This window comes from Hermetia illucens, chromosome 3, assembly GCF_905115235.1.
Source record: "Hermetia illucens chromosome 3, iHerIll2.2.curated.20191125, whole genome shotgun sequence".
NCBI classification, from domain to species: Eukaryota; Metazoa; Arthropoda; class Insecta; order Diptera; family Stratiomyidae; genus Hermetia; species Hermetia illucens.
The window spans coordinates 77,385,473-77,409,439 of record NC_051851.1 but is presented as its reverse complement, the minus strand read 5'-3'; the positions used below and the strand labels follow the sequence as shown (position 1 = coordinate 77,409,439).

Sequence of the window (23,967 nt, the reverse complement as noted above, 5' to 3'; positions counted from 1 at the left end):
TTCATAAAAAAAGCCGTAAAAAACACCAAAATCCAAAAATTGAAGTTTAAAAGCCCGCCTAAAATTTACCCTTTTAATATTTTCTAATTATCCTAGTTTGCGGACCGTGGAATATTGCCCACATTAAAATGCCGTTTAGTTTTTTTTTCCTCAGAACACAGCGCCCTCCAGCGTGGCAGCAGAAAAACACCTTTTTTTGGAGATGGGTGCATAAATTAACACGTATTCCGAAAATTAGCTACGATATCAAGCTGAAAAATTTATCACATATACTAGAGATATCAATAAACATATGGTGAAAAAATCACGTTTCTATCCTTCAAAATAATTTTTCAAAAAAAGGCAAAAAAAACGGCCTTCACACGGGATGACCCCCTTAACAACGGTGGTTTCCGAACTGCTGTGACGCGATTCTCGTATGAATATGTTCCGTCATAGTAGCGCGTTGATCTCAGTGGCCACTTTTATTTTCTCATATTTTAGCGATAATATGAAGAGAAAACTGTTTCATTTTATCTTTACAGTTAATTCTTTGCAAATGATAAACATGCAGCAATGGGACAAATGTAAAACACGTACAACAGTCATGACTTAGGCCTGAGTTAAATATGCATACGTAGTTAACCGATAAGACCGGCCATATCTGCTACTTTTGATAGAATGAATTACATCGAAATTCCAAGTGACTTTCAGGGCTTCATCGTGGTGAATTCATAAAAAGCTTTATATTTCCAATTTTCCTCTTCACTGGAAATGCGAAGAGAGAGTGAATCAACCGGTCCCGGCGTATCATTCTCCATACACATTGACGATCGTGGCTCATGCCACATACGCACAGCCCACTACCAATTTGCAGCCCAATCTCAATCTCGAGTATTTAATATTAAAATTGGAACCGGTTCCAATCCGGCATACGAGATTTCAGATAATAATAGCGGATGAGAGCGCCCACAAAACACAACTGAATAATGAGCGTTACTTTCCTATACACGCTAACAGGGGATGAGTAAGTGTGCGGATGACTGAGTCGTCTGCTGGCTGGAATTGCTAATGCAAAAGCTACCCGGCCCCTCCGGAGAATTTCCATGCTGAAGACTCAGAAGCTGATTCAGTTCGTTGCTTATTTCGCGGTTACTCAGACGTGGAAACGGACGGGTACCCTTCAGTTTTGAGCCAGTGTCGATCCTTCAGGAGCAGGACCGTGTGTGAAAGACTAACTTGTTGAAGTTTTTGTTTAGTGTCAAGGAAGAGAAATACCAAACAGCAAGGTAAATTACGTTTTAATTAGAGGGATCTTTAGGGATTTAGGGATAGTGAAGGCTTTGAAAATGTAGGGACTGTTAGGGAAAATGGTCATTTTTTATATAATTTCTCCTTTTACTTACGTTTTAGACTCGAAATAGAAAATAGGCGATGGTGCCAATATCGCAATCTACGCCCAGAGCATATTCTTATCGCTCCAGTGAATTGCAATGAGGAAGTACCAACGATAAAGCCTCTATGACATTATTCAAGGTGGCGTCAGCCATCTAAAGGTGAAATAGAAGTCATTACCGCTCCATACCGGCACATCAAACGTGCCCCCAACCCCTCTGCTGCAAGCTTCGGCACTAACCTAATGCGTGGATTATCTCTGGGCTGCGCAGCCGCGTTACGTCACTAACCCGATCATATGGAACTTTTCTGAATTCCTCTCTTTTATTTTTATACATCCATTGTTTACGATGACTTATTTTCGTCACTTAGAAATCATTTTTTTTTCGTTGGATCCATATGGTTAGCCGGTATTCCTGACTAGCTCGATTATCAGGGGTGCAATGGAACATGGATTATTTTTGACTTTATCGGAAAAGATTATTAACAAATGAACTCAAGTTACCTCAACAAAAACACGTGCCAGTCTAGTGCAAGTCTGCAATGATCAAGTCTAGCTAGAATCGCTAGCGATTATTTCTTATCTCGCACCAGCTTTTTTGTGTCATCCAAATCAAAATGAATGTATTTTTGACCATTATTTGACCTCTGAAGATTAAATTACCATTTCGCTTTCATGCAGGGGGTACCCCTCGTTGGCTCTGTGACTAACCGGATAATTGGCCGGATGAGATTCAGAGAATTGAATTACGTGAAGAAAGTCTTGTGCAGCATCATCTGGAACCACCGCATCGGTGTTATTAGTAGTTCAAAAGCGGGATGTATTAGGTTGCAACTACTTTCATTCTCCGAAACCATATTAAGTATAAAGAACTTGTAGAGCCAGTTCCGAGTGGTTACCAAATTTATTGACGCAAATACGATGTCTAAGCAGTATCGACAAAAAATTCGCTTTGCATCTAACATGGAAATTTATCTATGAGTCACTATCCACACACAGAGCAAGGGATACTTTAAGGCAGACATTGTTGATACTTATAAAAATTCAAACCTTCAAAATAGGATTATCTCTGCCTTGCATAACAACTATCTTCACTTCAAACAAGCATTCGAATACATATAGTAGATTTGCCTTTGTTGACCTTTGTTATTTTATCTGTTCGATGAGCCTTTTAAGTACGTTGACTGTATAATACATGCCTTTCGAGAGTGACTTTCATTTGATTGGGCAGAATTTATAAATCGTTCTTTTCACCATTCTATATCCATTTCGTAGTTTTTCGTCATAACAGCTGTAACCAAACGATCATAAAAATAGTGCCAGCGTTTTCAGCAGCGCCACCGGAAGTAGTAGTAAGACGCTCACAAAAGTGTATCGCCTGATGATTTGCTCTGTCATGGACAAACCATTCAGTCTCAGTGGTTTTGCAACAATTGGCTTCATTAAAAATATGAACGTTGTTTTCTCCCTAATTGACGCGATTCATCATCCAGTTGAAGTGAACTCAGGACTTAAAAATAACATTATTTGTTTCGACCAGCTTAGGCTTGTAAAAGAAAACAAGCAGGGCTACCTCTTTCAGAAAGGTCGTTCTCATGGCAGAGGTGAGGCAGTGTTTGATAAGTTAACTTTGCCGTGAACGAAACCATCAATTACAGTTTTTTTTTAAAAAAAAAGGAATAACCCAAAAAGACTTGTTCGTAAATAAGAAACCTAGGAGATCCTTCTCTCCCCAACTCATGCCGAAGTTCATTTTTCGTTCTTTTTTTCCTAATCTTTCTTTGTAAGAGAAAAAGGAAACTATTTTGGAAGACTGCGTCAACTTTGCTCTGAAGGGTCAGTAGACGTGCGGTAAATAACATGTAGATCGATGCCACTGTCTTCAGAAACGACTTCTTTGCTATTTGTTTCCTGTGATCAATTTAGAACGCGATAGCTAATCAGAACACCCAACTTGTTCTGAAGAAACAACTTCTTTTTCTTCAGCCTTTGTCCCATTCACAGGCGGAGTCGGCTCGTCGTGATCGGTTTCGCCATTTGGCTCTATCGATGATTTGGGTGCAATCACCGTTGCCATTGTATCAAGCCACCGTTGTTTCGGCCTGCCTTTTGGTCGTTTACCATCGACTTCGATGTTCAGACTAATCTTGGCAAGTGAATTCTCGTTACCACGAATCGCGTGGCCTCTCTCGCAATTTTTCAACGATCGATGCAACGCCATAACGATCGCGGATATCCTCATTTCGGATGTGATCAAAACGTGTGACGCCACTAGTCCAACGCAGCATCTTCCTCTCCATTACCGCAAGACGACGTTCATTGTCTTTTATAGTCGGTCAGCACTCAGTACCATAGAGGGCGACAGGACGGACGACATTGCAGTAAATTTTAAATTTGAGAGGATCGGTCGTCAAAAACTCAGTTTTATTTAGATTCAATCTGAGATCGTGTTGCATGAAGCGATCATTCCATGTTTGGACAAGTTGCTCGAGATCATTTTTGCTATCAGATGCTAGGAAAACATCATCTGCATAAAGCAATGTGTAGGGCACTGAACGTTGGATATCCCGTGTGACGGTGTTCATAACAAGAACAAGGAGGAGTGGTGAGAGGGCACTTCCTTGATGAACACCAACAGAGACACGAAACGGTTTTGATACACCGGCCACACTTCGAACTTTACTTTTCGGATCGTAGTAGAGCAATTGAACCCAGCGCACAAGTTCTACTGGCACTAAGTATTGTAAAGCATACCAAATGAGTTCGTGTGGCACACGGTCAAACGCTTTCTCTAGATCCAGAAATGCAATGTAAAGAGGGCGATGCTGCTCATGGTGTTTCTCCATGAGTAACCGCGCAGCGTGTATTGCGTCAGTAGTTTTGCAGTTTTTGACAAATCCGGCTTGATTCACAGTTATTTCAAAGATTTCGCGAATACAGTTGTCAAGAATGCGTTTGAAAATCTTCATGGTATGGGAAAGTAACCGGATTGGACGGTAATTTGAACATTCTGCTGGACTTCCTTTCTTTTTCTATATTGGAACAGTGGTACTTTCTTGCCAGTCAGATGGTGTCCTTGCTTCCTGAATAACCCGATTAAAGAATTCACTGAGCCACAGTGTTGCGTCTCAGCTTTTCGCTTTCCAGAGCTCAGATGCGATGTCGTCTGGTCCTGTAGCTTTCCCCGATTTCATTTATTGCCTCCTCGATTTCAGTTGCGCTGACAGTTAAGTCTTTGAGGGTTTAACGTGAGCACCTGTCTGGACGACTTAATCCCACGGTCTTCTTAAGGCACGGATTGATTTTGTGACCACAATCAGAGCGCCGCTGAGACAAGCAACAACGGTACCAGTCTATACCAAGTGCATAGCTTAGCATTCATACTGGTGGATGCAAGACATACCTAAATCTCTACCGAACTAAGCAGTACGGCACCCGTGTTGAAACGCAACACCACGCCGAGGCCTGAAGGTCTCTTCTCGCTTGAGCATAACCACAACCCCCATGAAGCTCCCACTAGGGGGCCAACCGCAAACAACCGAGCTACACTCGCAAACAATGGGAGTTCACCCGAAGTATGAGAGTCCATGGGCTATCCCGGTTTCCATGGTACCAGTATACCCCTGGTAAGGTTTCGTGACAAATTGCCACTTCAGATGAGTCCCTGTGCAGATTCGGTTCGGATCGCCCTAATTAGACTTTGGAGCATTCACCTACTGCATCACAGCCGGCAAGCCAAAGTGAGTACAGCATCTCCCGGTGCCACCACTATGGAGGTTCTCCTCGGCCAGTTGGTTTTGGTTTGGCCGACAGGGTTGCCGTCCCGTCTTCCTCACCGCCACCTCTGAGCACCTCATTTCGGATGTGATCAAAACATGCCTCGGCCTTATGATTAAGATCAAAGTGTAGTTGCGCTGACAGGTGGAACTGGTCCAAATGTCGGCAATGATTGTGGAAGTGGAGGATAAGCAAATTCTTCAGTTGAAATCTGCTCAAAGTATTCTCGCCTTTGCGGCTCGACGGTTGGTAAAAAGTACCGTTCTTGTCATTAACGCAACAAAAGTGTTCGATATCCTGTGTACGTTCGTTGCGGCTTTTAGCAAGTCGACACAGATCTCTCTCGCCATCCCGAGTGTCCAGTTTATCGTAAAGATTTTTGTGATGGTTCGCTCGGATGACAGCGACCACTTTCTTTGCTTCCCGGTTAGCATTCTTATAAATTTGCCAATTAGCAAGCGTTTTATCGTCGAGAAATTTGTGGTAGAGGCGTTTCTTTTCACGGACCTTGATTTCAACATGATCATTCCAAAGCCAAGTATCTCTGTTGATGTACCACCTACCCGGCTTAGTGACCCCGAGGGTTGTAGTGGCCGCTTTGTGGATCGTGTCTTTCATTGGTTCCACGATTCTTCCACATTCATTCGATAATCATGTGAGTGAGATCGTTTCTTCTTTCTTCTCACCAAATCGCCACCATTTAATGCGCCGCGTGCCTCGCTGTTTTATCGGTGGCTGATTTCGCAGGACGGCAATCAACGGCCGATGTGCGATGGTGTCAAAGGGAACGGCTTTGCAATCAGTGACAGTGGTAAAATGTCGGCGTCTTATGAGAATATAGTCGATTTCATTTTACTGTTCCAACTATAAAATGTAGGAAGATGAGGCAATCGTTTGATTGACCATGTATTCATAAGTACAAGATCATGGGTATCCGTAAAATCGATTATACCCTCGCCACCCTCATTGCGCGCTCCGAACCCCTTTCCCCCATGGCACCTGTTACCGTCTGCCTTTTCACCCACATGACCATTAAGGTCAGGATTTTCTACGGGTAAGGTCTTTGATATTACGACCTCTTTTACGTTACTGCCATAACACAACTGCATTCTTTACTCATGCATTCCCCAACTTTCGCCAGATTGATTGTCATCGTACCTGTTTTCCTCGTCAATTTTCTCAATTTGTTTTCCCTGTTTCTTAAGTTTTTGTTATTTATATTTGACGAAGTAACTATCCTGCATCGACTTATTGAGTCTCTCCTGTCAACTGTCGCGGTTAAGATTCAATTACGCTGGCTTGTATATATGCGATTAGCGTTGATTCATTGAAAAATGAATCATTTTCTTAGGTCCCATTTAAAACATTTGATTTTTGCCCGAACAAGCGTTTTTTAACTCTTTCTTTTTACAAAGGTCATCTCAAGGAGCAATTCAATCATCATTCCATCATATTACTGCTAGTTTCTCTATTAAATTATATTTTTTTACTCCACTTAGTCACTAATTGACAAATTCACACAAGCAGATAACAACGGAAATTTCTTCTTACTCAATTTAACGTTGATCACGCGGTTAACAGATTGGATTTTTACTAAATTGGGACCTTGAGGCATTAATTCAATTTATGATTTCTATTCCTGAGTGCAATCTAAACAATAAAAAAATGTATCTGCTTGCACCTGTTCAGTGCATGATTGAATTCCCATGGTTTGCGATAAGGTCAGTTTTCGTGGCAAGTTTTGTACGATCCACTGTGGCGCTATTGTTATTAATTTTACACACAATACGGTTTTTTATCAGTAGAAACGCAAGACTGAATTGATGATGTGATAAGAAGTGCTCACGCATTAGAGGTAGACGTAATATAATACGTATCATTGGTTCGAAGCGTGAACACGTTACGTATTATACTGGCGAATGTTTCATGCAAAAGAACTAATTGTTTACATGTTGCCCTCTCAGCGATAACTGTAATAAAATATAATTAAATATTGTTGGTCACTGGGTTATGAAAGGGTCGTTATCAACTATTCTGATCTTGAATTAACGAAAAATGAGCTGACTTTCAAGGATTGTAATGTATCAATGACACGTGAGCGCCGCACTGCGCACTGCTATTTTTTGGCTAACTTCGCCTGTTTGCTACTTTGTAGATCATAGGGCATCTACATTGTCTCCTCATTTCAATTTGTCATGCAGTCCTTTTCTGAAATTAAAAATTTCCTTATCGTCAAACGTACGACTGACAGCATAGACTAGAAGCATAAGCTCAAAGACAATCACAAACGGTCATGACCGCATCAAACTTCAAAACTTAAGTATGAATTGATAAGCTGGACCGGGTAATATATAGATATGTCTTTTTGGATCGAATAGTACCTAAATTTCAAATTCCAGAACCAGGACAACAATTTTTCTCCTCTTCCATTGGAAATTATATTTTTCTGGAGTTCATTGAAAGTCCCTCTTTCCGGCCACTTAGTGCTTTCAGACCAGCTCGCATGTAAGAGGCCTCTAGTTGTCCTTTAATGTGACCCATTTCAAACTATTGCCGCCAAGATTATAACCTTATCTATCCATCTTCCAATCTTAACCTTCACTTTCAAATATCGGTTCATTCTTGCTTAATAATCAACCATTCTCCATTTCTTAGCTTTTGGCATACCCTACAGGAGCCGTCTGTTGATTTACGGTTGATAACGACGGTCACAATTGGTTATGTTCGAAATTAGGGTTTTTTTAAACAAAGAAAAGTTACTTCTGCTGTAAAGGAAATATTTTTTATATTAAAAAAATATAAAAATCTGTATTATATCCAAAATAAATGTCTACTTCACAGTTATATATAAGAAAAAATTACCTTCTGCTGATCTTACAATTATCGCTTTGATTCTAGTATAGAACTATGCTACATAAGTTAGGAGCCTTTATGCGAAACTTCATTTAGACCGAAATAGTTGTTTCTGCAGGATCGTGCGCTTGGTGCAAACGTGATCACTGTTTCCGCTATACATATCTGCTGAAGTTCATAATTTTATGCAGTGATATTCTACAACGATTGATGAATGAAAAAGTAGAACGCCACAGACTCTTGTTTTGTAATTATATCATTAGTTAATCTTCTGTGCATTTCCGTTCTTATGCCGTTGTATAGAGTTCAAAATTATGAAGCTTTCAGTGATCATGGAGTTAGAAAAGTATCCTCCTATGATCCTTTTTAGTCAGCTAGATCGTAGTAGCTACGTTCCTTGGTCAGGACTGAGAGAAGCTCTCAAATCGCTATCTAACGTCATCTAAGTCATCGTTGTTTCAGTCGACCCCTAGGCGATCAACTTCGACGTTCAAACAGCTCAGCTAATGAGCCCTCGCCAGTGCGCCTATTTATCGATTTTTCCAGGATAAATACAACCCCATCTCGACAGCTTTTGTCCTCATTTCGAAAGTGATCATATCGTATTAGACCGGTGATTAGCAAGCATAAAATCTACATCAGAATACACGGAAAAGTGACACATTTTTTAAACTTAACAAAGAAAATAAATTCGGTAACCGATGACGTCAAATCCACTCATTCCTTAGCGTTGTATAGGGAATACCCACAATATCTTTTCTTTATTGTTACTTTTCTTTTTAATTATTAATAAAATTATGTTCAGTATTGCTACGCGCAAGTGGGTAGACTACAATTAGTGACCATTGCCTTTTTTAAGTGTAGGCTCAGTTTCGACATTTCTTTTTGAGCCTCATCTGTATAAACTTGTCATAAACTTTTCATCACATGTCACTAATCCGTACGCAAATGCGTTGTTATCAAGTTTGGTTGAATCGGAAGGAGAAGACATACCGTAATAAACTTCATAATAACGCCAAGGCTTTTTATCAAACTTATTAAAGTCCTTATATTTACCTTCATATCAAAAAGTCGTCACATGTGAAAAAAATCCTACATGATGCTTTGCGTCAATAAGAACAAGACGCAAAGATCGGGTGGTACCTTCCTGATACTCACATGACGATCTATGAGGACAATTTCTTTAACATTTTTTAACGCTTTGTTAAGGATTATTAGCGAACGAAAAAAGGCAAATATGCCGCTGTGCTAGATTTCTTCTTTTAAAGTCTGCCTCTATTCTTCTCCCCACTTAGATCCTGGTCAGAAATAGCTGACTCTAGCTATGCCAACTGCCTTTGATGGAAAACGCTCGCGGGGTCTTAGCTTTGACATCAAATGTGTGGCTAGAAAAAATAAAGTTAATAATAATACAGGGCGACAGTCATGGAAGGTTGGCATACTACTTTGTCAGTGAATTCATCTAATAGTACCAATATGTGAAGGCATCTTCCTGAGAGATTCGCTGAGTCCTCTTTGGTTTTTTATGGCGCCCGTTTCAAGACTACTGAATGATGATAGAGTGCACGGTCTCGCAATAAAGTATGGCCTACGTGCAAAGTGCGAGCTGTTGCATTTGATGTGCTTAGGTGACATCAAGTTGTCTGCTGGTACCATGATGACCGCCTTGGGAGTCTGCTGCGAATAGTAGACACGTTTAGCCGTGACATTTTGATGGGATTTGAATTAGACAAGTGTCGAATCCAAGCTATTTGTTAAGGTCGAGCCGCATGCCGAATATTCCATTGGTAACCTAAACATCCAAGCTATGACCGAGACAGACTTCTGAAAGATCTACCTTATAATCCTCTGAGTAAAGTGAAATCAGGCCACGAGTGGATTGACAAATGGAAGTCGAGGGCAATGCACGATAAACACGTAAATTGCCCCTGGCAGCCATTGGTCGAATAGATGGCTGTGTGCTGGGGAGCTCTTTACTGAGACGGATTAGGATTTATTTGTGCCATTTATACCAGCTTATAATGAAAGAGCGGGTGGACAGCGACCCATGCAGAGTGTGCGTTTCGGCGTTAGATATGTTGAACCATCTCATTTCTGGCTGCACTGTTATGGCACCAGTGCAATACATGAACAGGCGAGGACATAAAGCATTATTATGTAAGGGGATCCATCATCCTATCCAAATCACAACCAATAACAGCTACGACGAGGAAATCCGCGCACGGTTGTTGGCAGCCAACAGAGTCTATTTCAGCTTACAAAAACAGTTCCGCTCGAAACATCTCACCATAGGGTCAAACCTGTTACTGTACAAGACAATGATCTTGCCAGTTCCCACGGGGTTCTTAGCAAGAAAAATTGCCAACTGTTGGCCGCGTTGGAGAGAAGAGTCCTCAGAAGAATTTTTGGCGCCCTACATGACAAACGGCGAAATCTATGAGCGATACCATGGCCGTCAGGTTGTGGATAAAATCCGGCTCGTTAGGTTATGGTGGCCGGGTCACTTAATCCGTATGGATGAGGATGATCCAGCCCGGAAAGTCTATAAGGGCAATATCTATGGTAGAAAAAGAAGACGAGGCAGACCCTGTCTGAGATGGAGCGATGGCGTAGGTCAGGATACCAGGCAGCTTTTAAGGATATCGAATTAGTGGACCTCGGCGCAAAACCGGGATGTCTGCAGTTCCTTATTAAGGCAGGCCTAGATCGGATACCGGTTGTTGCGCCGTTGATGATGATGATGATAGCTTATAAAGAGCACATGCATCAATCAGAGATTTGCGTTGATTGAAAAGCCATTATATCAAGAAATGCATTGCTTTAAAAACAAACGAAGCCAAGCCTTCTGTAAGCTCAGCGTGAACACGAAAATTAAACCGAAGCCTGCTATTAAAAGTTTAGTCTGAGAAAAAAATTCCAGATATCCCAGTTTCGTACCGAGCTCTACCAATTCGATATCCCTAAAAGCAATTTGGCGTCCTGGCTTACGCCTTCGCGTCATCTGAGGCAGGATCTGCTATAAGGGATATCTATGATAGAAAAAGAAAAAGACGCAGACCCTGCCTGAGATGGAGCGATGACGTAGGTCAGGACGCCAGACAGCTTTAAACCGGGATGTCTGGAGTTCCTTATTATGGCAGGCCTAGACCGAATACCGGTTGTTGCGCCGTTAATGATGATGATCCCTCAAAACCTTGCATACAAGCATGGACTGGCAAGTTCTAACTGATCGCCATCACCACATAACAGACCTGACATATTGTTAGTTAAGAAGACCGGTCTACGTATATTATTGAAGTTGCATTTTCCATACGTGCTGTTGCGGAGAATTCCCGTCGGATTCTCTCACTAACCTGCCAACGGCAGTAGAAAGAGTCGTCCGAGCCTAAATGATTGTGCAAGTATTAGGTACAATCTGGCATCTATCAAGATTGTAATAACTCAGAAATAGTATATTAATTTTTTTTTTGAAAGTAAGTTCATTCTAGAACTTTCCAATACTATGGGCGATAATGTAAGGTATGATACCGCAAAGTTTGGTAAAAATCCCACTATTACCAATGCAGTTATAGTATGTTCTATAAAATGTAATCTATATGAAGAAACTCGACAATTTATAGCAAATTTTATTATCGGTATCAAAGTTATATTCAAAAATATCAAAGGAACACAGTATTACGTCAAGATTAGCGAAATGTCATGCCAGCATTTTTATGCAATAATGTTTCAACCAAGAAGACTATACACAGGAGGTGAAACTATTAAGAAAAAGCAGGACAAAAAATGAATCATCCGGTCTGATGCTGTTCTGCGCATCTGTTAATGTATTGCGGGTCGTATTCCTATAGCACTTCTATGTGTGCGAATCCATGTAACACAGGTGCACACCCAATAACATATAACGGTTTCCGATTTCTAACTTTTTCCACACTTTTTGTATGTCCATTACAAATTTTCCCACCTCAAATTTTTTACTTCGGTGAAACTGTTACCCAATTTGCTATAGTCCAACTATAATTTTGTTTTTCTACTCAGAAAAAGAGTTAAATATTAATCTTTTTCGAATAGCGGATAACAATCCTGGAATGCATTGATTGTATAAGCAACAATTTTAACAAATTCCAAATGATTTCTTTTATCATTTTTCTAATATCGATTTTCATTCGATATTTATTTTTCCATTGAACGTAAATTTCGTACATATTATATGTGCTACATTTTAAATCCTAAAATAAAAGAATTCATATAAATTTCTGCCTCTACAAAAAAAATCTATTCGAAATTATGAAAATGTAATTGATGGACACCACAAAAAGAAAATGAAGTAAACCAATTGCAAGTCGATTTTTATTTTTTTCACCAATTGCTGCTGAGAAATCGTAACCGAAATAAGCATTAAAAATAGCTGAGGTCCTTACCCAATTAAAGTGGAATTACGGTACGTTTGTCTACCTGTGAAAAGTTTGAATAAAGGTAAATGGCCACTTAAAGAACTTTGAAATGCAGCGAGGTTCAACATCAACATCACTTTATAGCTATATAACATTAACTGCTTAGATCCCTTCTATAATTTCATAAAATAATTAATAATTGAAAGTAATAGTAAAACCATTAAATGAAGATTTAATTTTCGAAAGCTTTTATTTTTTGTTAAGTAAAGGATGTTTTATACATTGAGAGCTTGCAGATGAAACAAAGAATGCTAGCTTGAAACTCAATATATTTCGGACAGTTGTGCAGAAATTTGATAGCGCATGATGTGTAATGTCAGTTTTATATGACAACATTGTCTATTGAAAACTGTATACATGTGCCTAATAATGTGCTAACACAACTAGAATACATTATATATTTTTTTATTGTTTCTAATACAAATATTTGCAAATCAATGTCTAATAATATGTTATACGCATCTTTTAGCTGTTAAGAATGAATATTTATATATATATCTTACATATTGTTCCTCAAAACTAACATAATATTCTTTTCAAATAACATTTCAGAGACGCACACTATTCTACTTTCCCCCCCAAAATCACTACACAAACAGATAGTTTCTGGATAAAGACAGGAACCCGAAAAAAGATCAAATATTTTGTGCTAATTAGTAGGCAAGCAAAATTTATTATTACTTACAATTATATGTAAATTAATCATTAACTATTTTATGAGCGTTATGTGTTCTCACTTCTCACTGCTTGCTGTGTTGTTACAACTAATGTACCCTGCATATATACTCCCATCAATCTATGCATGACTATATCCAAGAATAACATAATTTTTAAATTTTTTTTTTGCTGAAGTTATTTTTTAAGAAGCATTTAAAACTTTAGCTGATTTATATATATATATGTACGTACGACCATATTTTGAATTTTAATCAAGAGTTCTATTGATATTTGAGTAATTCTCGGAAAACATCTCCGAATATTACATCTATAAATAACTTAGAAAAGATTCGTAATTTTTATGGTCATTTTATCTACTTTGTGTGCAAATAACCTAAACTAAGGCAAAATGTTTATTGTTTTTCTATTATTAATTTAAATCCGATGTTTCCCCGAGCCGCTCTGGCACCAACTGAGAATCACCTTCAACTTAAAGAAGGGCAATTTCCTTAATTTTATTCTCAAGAGGTTTTTTGATATTTTCTGGAGTTGTAAATAGTTTCCTTCCTTATTTTTATTTTCGGGCAGACGCGGATTTCTGACACAATATGTGCCTTTTTCAATGCTACATAAGTATATAATGTATACTCAATTTTTATTCAAATAAATTATACAAAGTCAACTTCGTCGACATAGTTTAGGAAATTCGATTCGTCCAAAAAGTTTGGAAATTGGTTTCCTCATATATTCACTTTTAACTGTTTCTAATTCTAATCTTTGGAAGTCCAACGATAATTTTCTATTATCTGAAGAAAATTTGCGGATATAACAGCTAAATTTGCATCAGAGATAAAAGCGTGTGTGACAACTCGATATTCATGACTAAGCTCTGATTGACTATTGAGATTCAAACTCTAAGATATCATCATCATCATCGACGGCGGAACAACCGGTATCCGATATAGGCCTGCCTTAGTAAGTGACTCCCGACATAACGGTTTTGCGCCGAAGTTTACCAATTCGATATCGCTAAAAGCTGTCTGTCTTCCTGGCCTACGCAATTCCTCCATCTGAGGCAGGGTATGCCACGTCTCCTTTTTCTACCATCGATAACCTCTCAGATATGGCAAACAAAAGGGTCGACAATGATACACTCAATCTTATAGTGAAGAAGGAATCTGAAAAAGGAGGCTCAAAAAACTTCAAAAAACGCAAAAAAAGCATAAAATCGACTAATTAATCGACAATGAAACGATTTACAAAGCGATTATTTCAATTGATACAACATCGAAGTTAAAGTAGGTCACACAGATACAGAAAATTGCCTGCAGATCAATGTCTATTTTATTAAAAGGAATGAAAAGACTATTAGATCTTTTCATAATGAACTCCCAACTATCCACTTCACTGAAGACAACATGCGTACTAGAATGGCGAATTCATAGAGAGCATTCCACGGAAATTCCAATAAAATTTCTGTATCCGAAGATTTTGGACGCATTCGCGGATATTGAAGATGTTTTGAACTATGCACCGTTGGCAGCGCTATGAAATGCGACAAGACAACATGGAACATACCCGCTCATAGTCAGATTCTTCACATGCTGCACTAAGTTAAAATCCACTTTGTAGTCGGTAGCATATCAATGGAGACATGGTGCCTGTCCATCCCATCCTTGCTATAGTTTCTGGTAATGATCGGAAGAATCTCTGCGCATTTCCGGATAACCGAACTATAGTAACTAACGGCTGTTCTAGACCGTTGCTAACAATATGACCTCTAGATTTGTCTTTAAGAAGGCTTGCTACCACCTCTAAAAGAGAAGAATAGTTAAAGTTCTAAAATAGTTGACTTTTTTGCCGCAGGGCAGAAGAAACACTTCATACACTGTCTCACCTCTGGCCTATGGAGCACAATGATCGGAAAAGGTAGTGGTGATATTTGCTCCGATTATATTATGATAATTCACACCTCCTCAGGGCAAAGGTGAGGCAGCATTTGCAAATTTGCCTAGACACTATGACGAAACCGTCAGCTATTATCGAACTTCAACCATTCTTCTCTTTTGGTGGTGGTAGTAAGTCTTCTTCCAAAAAAGCACTTATCCAAAATGTGTGCTCCGAACACTGAAATGTGTGAATGAGTTGCTCCTCAAATTTGATGCAATCCGCAATCAAGTATAGGGGACCTAAGATCAAATCGCCTTGTCAAATAAAAGAATGGGTATCAGACAAGCACCGTTTTACGGATATAATAAGCTTTACCTATCAGTCAGTAATAGGATAAGGCTCGACTTTACGAAATATCCGATTATGGAACTGGCAATTAGACCATGAGATATCAGGGTAAGGCACCCAAAGACCATGGTTCATACCATCCGAGTTGAATAAATTGGTGTTGGTGTTTATTTTAAACGTTTGCGTTGTTCCAACCTTTGATGAAATAGTTCGGCTCTGCTTCGGTGTTGTTCATAGATGCAACTATTATACAATTTCGGTAGTTTTTGGGATTTTGCGGCTATTTTCCGCTATTTTCAACTGTAGGTCCTAACCACGGGGTTATTCCTCTGTGATATACAGGGTATCTACAGTCCCCGCTTTACGTTCACTTTGCTTTGTTGTGGATGATGTTACGCTTCAGTTTTTTTATTGTGAAAATCAATGCTGTCTAATTAATAAGCATACATCAACAGAACAATCGTAAAACCAATCACAAACATGTATAGTTATAACTATGATTCGAACCTGTTCCACGAAATTCAAAGCACTTCGGTGGATCTACTGTTGAAATGAAGCTAAGTCCTTGTGGTTGTCAAAGTCAACTTTCAGATGATCTGTAAATTACCGCTCCAACAGGGACTCATTGTATACTGGAATACTGAACTTTAGACTTTCTGTTTATCGTGTACAGTTTTTGTTTGTACCCGAAAACAACTTCAAAGGAAAAGCTAGTTGAATAATGTACGTATTTGAGTCTGCCATTCGCGAGAGTGGTCTTTTTGCGACGTACTCTACATGCACTTTGAATTTGAGTCTTTTGTCGACCATCACACCTAAGTATCTAACCGCCTCCATGTTTCTTATCGTCTGTCCTCTAACAAGAATTTTGAAGTATTCCAGGGTCTTCCGGCTTGTTATCAAAACGGCTTCTGTTTTGTGACCTACGATCACTGGTCCGGCAGTTTTCAACCAACCCTTGATCTTCCAGATCGCTTTCTTCCTGCCTAAGTCCCGTGTCTGTGTTTTTTGCAACTACAAACACAGCAATATCGTCGACGCAACCTACTACTTTTATCCCTTCTGATAAATGAATGCGGAAGACTCCATCATCCCTGATGTTCCACAAGAGTAGAAGCAGTACCGACCCTTGAGGGACTCTACCTGAGACACGGTAGTAATCTGTGCCTTTGTCGCTTTCGTACTTTACCTCCCTGTCTGTAAAGTAGTTAGGGTGGGGCGTCTATTCGGACGAGGGACAAAGGGCATGGGGGTGTTTGTGTGCAAGATGAAGCAGCGGTGTGAAATGCAGTTTGTGAACGGACCTTCCCGACTTGGAACGAACTTCGCCGAAAACAATACTTTGCTTACTTGCTTTAAAAGGGAAACTGATGTTTTTTCTGTAATATACTTGTAAAATATAATATTATATTTCCACTTACTCAATGAATTCTTAATGTATAACGCTGCACTGTTGTATTTAAAACTTTTATTAATTTCACTGTCCTTGAGTAAATGGCTTAGATCAATAAAAAAGTTTCCAAAGTTTATCGAAAACAGAAAAAGGAAAAAAGTAAAAATAGATATGCGTGTGAACATCCAACAAGCTTCCTATAGAGGAATTTGGAAGCATCATTCGCTCAGGGCTTCCATTAAGATCAATTGCCATTAATCCTAAATGAATCTTTAAGGAAGCTTAGTTGAAACAAGTTGTGAAGTAAGTTGTTGATTGCACGTTTGTCAGCAAGCTGCGGTTGAAGTGAGACTGCACGCCTCTTACGGCAACCGCAACTTTTCCACACATGTGCATTCACGCGCCAACCAACAACTTGGTTGCACATCTGTGGCTAGAGTAATGCGCTTGAACACGATGACGATATTGGTACGCAAAATCAAGGCAAATATTTGTTGAAGCTTTGGAGTTTGCGACAAATGGACCCGGCATAACAGTCTACCATGACTGCTCACTTTAAGGGACTTTATGTTGATGCAAACATCCCTAGAAATTGAAGAAGATTATCACCATTACCTTAACGGCAACCATCATGTATTTCAACTCCTGTAGGCGAGTAATAAGTACGTATTATGGAAACTGCTACACACGTCCAATCTGCGCATCGATCGTCCTAAACCTGCAGGTATAGTTGGCTGAGCACGATGTCATGCAGTGTTACCAGCTTAATCAAACCGATTACCCTCTCTGCGACCATTATCAGCACTTTTTGAACAGCTTCATATCTTCATCAGTGGCTGAAATCTAAGGAAGAATTTAATTTTTTATTTTCAAAGAATTGAATAAGTACGGTCAGTGCAAGTAAGCCCTCTCTAATGAATACTTTTACCGTAATCATACCGTATTTTGCTGATTATATAATTCGAGTTACACTATTTGTACTACATATATAATATATGATGGATTATGTTGTTAGTCCAGAATACCTTTTTGTTTAGGAAAAACATTGAAAAGGTGAAAATACTCATTTAAAGGACATCTAGACGATGGAAATTCGGAGAAAATTTTCTCTTTTTCTCTATTCAACAGTTGTTGCAGGTTAAGGGCACTAAACTTATTCTTCTTAACGAACGCCACAATCTCGAATCCCCAATCAGAGAAAGTTGCAAAATCAACACGCACATACAGTAATAGGATACTTTAATATTTACTTCCAACGCAGAGGTAACCCATGAGACGCTGTCTCACCTATGCCTCGGGAGTATCGTGACCGAAGTGGCTATAAGTTGGTGTTTGCTCCCTTATATAAATCCAAAAACACGACCTAGGTAGACCTAAACCGGCCAAAGTTAGCCTACACTTTGTTTAAAAATTCGGGGAATCTCGAGTCCGCAATCCACTTGATGGCGGAGCAGACCGGTTGGAAAGCAACTTATTTCCATGCTTTCTGATCACCGGACTTCTCAGTCTTGGGTTAGTACCCTGTTTGCAAAACTGTGACCTGCAGTTTCGTCCAGAGCAGAGGCAACTCACCAGACACTGCCTCACTTGTGCCCAGAGAGCAACCGGAGTGTGATATTTCCCAACTGGTCCGGTCCGCTATCAATTGGATGGCGGACTCGCGACTCCCTCAGTTTTTAAACTGATAGCGATTGGTTACCATACCAAGTGCTCAAATATCATTTTAGGAGAAATGTACGAAGAAAAAAAGGTTCGTTCCAATCTATAAAAAATAACAACACCCTATGCAGCTCCTGCATTGAAAATATATTTGACCTGCCCTGTTCATCACGGCACTGAAGAAGGGAGCAACCGGCACTCCAAATGTCATCCACAAAGTAGCCTTACATTAAATCAAATATAAAGTTTGAATTCAAGTAAAGCAATCGAATGGAAACATCTGAAGACCAGTCACAATGACACATTGAAATAAATAGAGGAATCTGCACCTCGTGCAATCTATATACTTCACGCCGCAATTCTAATATTAATGCAATGTTAAAAATAAAAGTGTGTTTCTAGTGCGATGCATTTTTGCTTTCTTCTAACATTCTCGCGGTACATCAGTATTCGAAAGTGCATTCATTAATTACCGCGTAAAGTGAATTTTTACTGAAAGAAAGCTCTAGGAATTTAAAAGGGCATTTCTACTCATTGAAATTAAAATAGATTATGGTTCACTTCGGTGGCAGCGGTTTGGTATTTGTATATTTGTAATTCTGCTTTATAAATGCACTAAATTGAATCGATGAAGGAACGAATATATTGAAGTGTAGTGGTTGTTTAGGAAAGTGAATTGTCTGCAAATGTGAATATTTTGTAGCAGAAAGGCGTTACCAGTGCCGACAGTAGAAAGCGTCTTCAGCGATGGCTGATTTTTTCAGATTTTACTGCTATTTATTGACGGAAAAACTTTAGCTCGAATCTATTTGATTCTAAAATCATGAAACTAAATTTGGATTACCTAAATTGCATTAAATCTATTTATGTTAATGGTGGCCTTCAATGCAATTATCCCTACTCATATTGTTTAAGTTACTTAGCTTTTTTATTTAGTAACGTAAACTGAGCCTCCTCGGTATAACCTCAGTATCTTTTTCTGAAGTCTCCGTAGCGGAAGATCACGGTTCAAATCTCACTGGTGGCAGACGGATTTGTGATCATGACTGAATGACGGATACCAGTCGACTCAGCTGAGAATGAGCGCCTGAGTCAAATCTGGGTAATAACCTCAGGCGAGAGCAATGCTGGCGACATTGCTCCTACTGTAGTGTACCGTTACGGTCTTGAAAGAAGTGCTCCAACAAACTTCAAGGCCCTGATCCAATTGAATTGTTATGTACATGATTATCTTTTTCTAAAAATGTTTTTAAAAAATTGCTAAACATTTTTTGGAAGTCAAAAATGGCTGGACTATCACTTACACTTCATCATGATTGATTCTTGCCTATATACCGCACTTCTTGAACTTTTAGTGCCACAAACTTCTACCAGCTATCGATAGCTTTCAATCGCAGTTTTCTCCAAACGGAAGAAAATTATTAAGTTTTCCATAAAATCTTCTTATTTGTCCATTTCTTCAGTATTTTCTTATTTAGGGTATTTTCGGCCTAATATCTGTAATTTCAGAAATCTGATATGTTGGCTGTAGAAAGGAGTCAACATCCACATGTGTCTGCCTGGATAGCCTAAATTGCTGTGTATGGAACCTAAAATCTTGCTATTCACGAAGTTATTAAAAAGGAACTTACTTCCTCATTATATCAATAGTTCCGGCTAATTCTAGATCAGACCAATGGTTTCTTTAAGTAATTTGTTGTTACTGTTACTGGTACTGTTATTAATTCAAATTGAGTTTCATGTTTACCAACATTGCTTATAGACTCTTCTATCCAATCCAGGCCTAGGTCGGACATCATTTACTACACTGACGATAATGAATGTTGTTTGCAGTATCCTCGTCTAATTTGTTTGAGAGCCCTAAATTATAATGATATTAGCTCCTAATCTTCTAATTATTAATGTTGACGTAAAATTAGTAACTTTTCGTTATCAAATTTATGCTGTTTTTGTCTGTAGATGGTCTAAGATGGTGCTATTTTTTCCCTGACTCCTTTTTCTTCGTTATAGATTTACTACACTTGTGCTCATAAACAAGTGAAAGTGGTTATGTCCATCATGAAAGTGATTATGTCCATCATGTTACACACTGCGCTTTTCACAATGAATGTATGATGTCTGATTGAATGATTATCCATTAGGCGATGCCGACGCATCTTCTGAATTTTCCGAACAAGCCACAAAGCCAACTAGACGTTGGTCGTTATCAGACTATGTATCGCAGTAAGACCTCTATGATCTCGTCCCTTCCAGCCTTGACGTTATAATAAGGATTTCAATGTCCTATAACAGAAGATAATCAAATATTTTTTCTCTAAAGCCGAATAGATCCTACTTTTTATATCATCCGTCCTTTGGGGTGAAGGTCCTATAGGTTTAGCGCAAGTAACTGCCGTGTAGGAATAATCTCACCGTCCTCTTGGGGGACGGACTGATTTGGAGACTACAATCAGAGCTCAGCCCTGACTAGTACTGGTTTTACTTGGTGTGGCGCAACTCCACGCTTGAGCCCACAAGATGCTCTACCCGCGATATGAGCGGAACCACAATGAAACTCCCACCAGGAGGTCAACCGCAAATAACTGGGCCGAAAGCACATCCTCCAGGAATACTCCTGGGGCATATGCCCTCAGAGGACCATTCCGGTTTTCATGACACCAGGTAACCTCCGGTGAGGTTTCGTGGCAAGAGCCACTTCAAATGAATGATGAACGACTCGAGTCTGATCGCCCTCCTCGAGTACATGGGCGTCTTTGTTTGGAATTGGTAGTTGATGAAATAAATGTTGTTTCATCCTCAGACGTATCACATCACGAAGTACTTCTAGCTAGCTTCCCAATATATGCTAGGTATACCCTTTTGATTGTCCAGAAGGCTGAGGAAGGGTAGGTAGGTATCAGTGGCCGCTCCGAGGAGCCCAATTAGCGCTTTGGTGCGCCGTTTTGATGCCGCAAACTCCTAAGACCGTGACTGTTGTTATGGGAGCAAGGAAGCAGAGTCCAGCCGGCTCGGATCTTCAGAGCCAGTCCGTAGCATTCACGAAGGAAAGCAGCTCTCCGACCCTGCAGCTGGGAAAGTAATTCAAAAACATATATCAGCTCCATTAATTTTGCCAGTTTCGGCTTTGCAATACGATGTATTAACCAAACAACCCAATTATTCTATTTCTGGAGAGTTTTTAATAACTTTAATAATTTCTAAAAAGTTGTTAAAAGTGGACATTTTTTCTTGCAGTAGGATTTTGCACTGATCACTCCTATTATAATACATAATTTATGGTACTTTAAAAAATTCTATTAATCCACGTCGTTATTTTGATTTTATTTCCTCGCAGCACTTCACTGCTCCATGGCATGGCCTTCAAATCAACTTGCTTGCGCTAGGAACACTAAAAAACAGCTGCCTGAATATCGAACCTTTCTAGCTCAGGTTCTCCGAGTAACCGAATAAATCAAACCACTCGCTGTCAGATCTTCTGTTTGCTCAAAAAGCTTGTTTAGATTCATAAGGGAAATCCCTGCTGCGTAGATCAACTACTGAAGCTACAAAGGAATTGACCTAGTTTTCGATAATCTGCATAGTTTCTTAACTAACTATTGGTTTTCCACAAGGGCATGTATCAAAAATTTTCTTTCGCCGCCTTAATCTTATCATCGACGGTACAGGTATTAAGATCTATTTTTACATTCAATGCTGGATGTCATCTATTAAATTCTATTTAATCTAAAACATTATTTGTCCCTGTGATTACGAGTTGTCAGAAGTTTGTGTGACTTTGAAACTGGCTCAAAATGCGTGCACTGCTGAACAACTAATTCGGGGGGTTAAATCTAGCCTAGGGAGTGGGGTGGTATGTCTTGCCTTTCTCCACCTGATTGCGGCTAAGAGAGGACAGTATTCTATTTGTTTCCCTTCATCGATAGCATCGACTCGGAAAGGATGAGCAGAAGGTATATTCGAACTATCCGCTCTGTTGTCATTTCCATTCACCAGGGTTTTAGACCGCATCGATCAAACATCTAGATGAGCAGTTTATTTTTGAGGCACTACGGGGTGGTATCTATATTAAGAATTAGCTCCTGTTCTTTGTTTTGCTTGATTACAAAGTGTAAATCTTTCCTCACTTCTTCATATTCCTCTTGATTTAAAAATTTTATTTTATTCTGATATTCCATGCTTAATGAAATTTGCTGAAATCTATGGCAATTGTTACATAGACCAAGAACTAGGTACATATGAAAAATTCCAGGCCCATGAGAGCCCCTTACGATTCAAAGTCAACCTAAGCCTCTAATCCCAGGCTCCCTGAGAAAACACCAGCATTGGGGGAGATCTCTCTCTTCTCCCCCGTTCGACGAACCTGTCAGTAACTTTACGAATTCATCATTGTGCAGACGTGTTTGAAAGTCGTGGGGGTTCAGTGAAAGCTCTTTTTCATACATCCAAGTCAACAAAACTGCATACAAGAGATTCAACCCCCAGCGCATTTATTTTATAGGCAGAAGAATCATTGCGGATCTTCGAACGAGATGGTAATTGCGAGACAAAAATTCCACGTATAAGGTCTGGTGTTGGTTAGTGGCGTGTGCATTGATGGCGCCCACGTGGTTTCGAGCATTTGACATTGCACAGCTCTTTATGGCTTGCCACATGAAATGGGGACACACACAACAAAACCATCTAAACGCCATCGACGTTCCGGGACACCAATCATTAACCACATGAGTCGAAAATTCATAATGACCTTGGGCGCCTCTGTGCCACTGGATTTGCTCCTCCTGTCCAAATCGTTAAAAAAAAGTTCCGACAAATCTGACTACGTTGAAATCGTATTTGAAAATATACTGTACACGTTAGATTGTAGGGAATAGTTTTTGGTTGGTTGCCTCGAAAACCAGTATGCTGGTTCCTCTGCAAAGATCAGGTCAAAAAAAATTTTTTCGTAATCAAATCGTCACGAGAATCGAGCTGGAGATGCTGCATTTCCAGACTCGTCCTTTGAAGTGTCTTATGACATCTATGTTACATATAAATTGGATAGACATAATTTGAGTTTATGAGTTGTTTGCACTACTTCAGGGGGCTATGGATTTTTAAGCTATATCGGCATCCTTGCAATATCGAGTCCTTTTTTAAGACCAGAATAATTTTCATTGTAGCTAGGAAGAGACGTTCCACTGTCTCATAGGACACTTATCTCACTAACTAACTGATTTTTTTCTTTCCTTAATGCACTCTTTCTAAACAATCTTTTATGTCAATTCTTTCGATTAAGAGCTAAGGGTAAGCTGGATTGAAAATCATGTGGTCATTCAATGGAGAGTTTTTTCTCTCGATATAAGGAGCTTGGAGTCCATTCATTTGATGCCACTGGAAAAAAAATTCTAAAGAAAATCTGAAACCAGCCAAATATCCATGCTGGGGTCAACTTAGGCCAGAACCAAGCAGTTTCGTTAGTTTTCAAATTCGAAGTCAGATTGTTTTTGTGGATTAATAAGGATTAGCCAACACCTGTCTAGCGTTCACGATTACGCTGTTTCTAAGGCAAAGTGACGCAGCATCTG

General features: G+C 39.4%; 1 protein-coding gene across 2 annotated transcripts in view; it reads left to right on the top strand.

The window, feature by feature from the left end:
- The first annotated feature begins 1,100 nt into the window (after nucleotides 1-1,100).
- Nucleotides 1,101-23,967, top strand: part of LOC119650677 (pyruvate kinase-like) — a 40,589-nt gene continuing 17,722 nt past the window's right edge. Inside the window, exons 1-2 of one of the 2 annotated variants that reach the window (XM_038053628.1) lie at nucleotides 1,101-1,268; nucleotides 13,009-13,116. The gene's annotated coding sequence lies outside the window, so the exon portion shown is untranslated. The remainder of the gene's footprint in view (nucleotides 1,269-13,008; nucleotides 13,117-23,967) is intronic. The other variant, XM_038053629.1, reaches the window with a different exon arrangement.